Below are 1,798 nucleotides of genomic sequence, written 5' to 3'. Positions count from 1 at the left end.
GAAGTGCACAGAAACCAATAGAAAATTCCTCCAAAAAGTTTCATATTTTCACCAACACACATGTAGTGCGCATTGCCGATCCATGAGGTCACGCGAATTGTGCGAAAATCAGAATACGTTTACACGTTACTTCATTTTTTTTCGATCGTTTTTCCATATTAACACTTTCACGTGATTTCTGCCGATTGCTGATTAACCGTTGAAACTCTGGTGATCTAAATGGGAGAGAAAAAAAAACAAGAGGAAAAAATTCCCAGTTTTTTTCGAAAACGGGAACAAAATTTGAAGAAAAAACACATATGTGTGTTGTCTCTCCCGAAGAAGATGAAATCTTATTATACGTAGAAAAGTATACTAGTTTAACAACAGCATGGAAAAACGATACGAAAAAAATCAGCTAACTGTAGTAAAGAACAAAAGAATTTCCACCCGTTTTACGTGAAGTGGTGAAAAACGCGATATTCGCGGTGATATGCAGTAGTCGTGAAATATATTTTCCATATCACTAGGGTGAAGAAACTCCAACAATACTATATATTCACTACCGGTTTACCATACACACATATAGATTGAGTATCAGGAGCGTGCATTTTTCTCAGGCAAATTTCGAAAATTTTAGTTTCTCGTCAACTAACTTACGTGATGGGAAACGTGATGTAAGTTAGCGTGAAAGCTAGTGTAGTTAGAAAGTGACAAATGACTTTTTTGGAAGTTTCAACAACTCACGAAATTTTGAAACTTTACCGTGAGTGGGTATAACTACCATATAACAAAAATCAAGTGAGTTGTGGTGAGAAGATGTTGTTGGAAAATTAAGTGAAAATTAGAATTCGCAAAAGCGGAATGTTGACTTTCACCTTCTAATCCCGTGAGGAAAAATATTTTCCTTTTTGATTTTTTTTTATTTTTCCATTTAGAATTGAACATTTTTCTTCGTATATTTTTTACGATAAAAAATAAAATTGGAAATATTTTCTTCGTAAAAAATTTTTTTTCTCACTTTTTCATATAATTTCACCCCTGATCGTGCACTGTTGAAAGTTTCTTTCACATGTGATCAGAAAATATATATAAAATTGAGTTCCTAGTGATGTGACATATTTCACGACTATTGCATATCACCGCGAATATCGCGTTTTTTTACGACGCCCCTTCACGTCGTAAAACGGGTAGTTGTGAAACTCCAATGCACAAGTTTGACTCCAACCTACCGAGGGCATGTCGGTCGTATCTTCTTAGGTTTCGGAGAACTCATGCAGTTGGTTTAGAAAACTCAGATGATTTTAATAAGTAGAATTGTTGAACGAATATTCCCCCGTGGATGATGAGGAAAGCGATTACATATATTCCTACTACTCCAACACTGATGGGAAGTAGTAGTAACAGTTTGTGATAATATTAAAATTCTGAGAGGAAATTCTTATTGGTTTCTGTATTACACTTCTACCCGAATTCATATATAAACTCTTCTGAGCTCAGCAGCTGATGAGGAAAGCGATTACATATATTCCTACTACTCCAACACTGATGGGAAGTAGTAGTAACAGTTTGTGATAATATTAAAATTCTGAGAGGAAATTCTTATTGGTTTCTGTATTACACTTCTACCCAAATTCATATATAAACTCTTCTGAGCTCAGCAGCTGATGAGGAAAGCGATTACATATATTCCTACTACTCCAACACTGATGGGAAGTAGTAGTAACAGTTTGTGATAATATTAAAATTCTGAGAGGAAATTCTTATTGGTTTCTGTATTACACTTCTACCCAAATTCATATATAAACTCTTCTGAGCT

The sequence above is a fragment of the Perkinsus marinus genome, assembly GCF_000006405.1.
Source record: "Perkinsus marinus ATCC 50983 genomic scaffold scf_1104296932100, whole genome shotgun sequence".
In the NCBI taxonomy this organism is placed as follows: Eukaryota; Perkinsozoa; order Perkinsida; family Perkinsidae; genus Perkinsus; species Perkinsus marinus.
The sequence above is the reverse complement of the archived record's forward strand: the minus strand, read 5'-3'. Positions refer to the sequence as shown.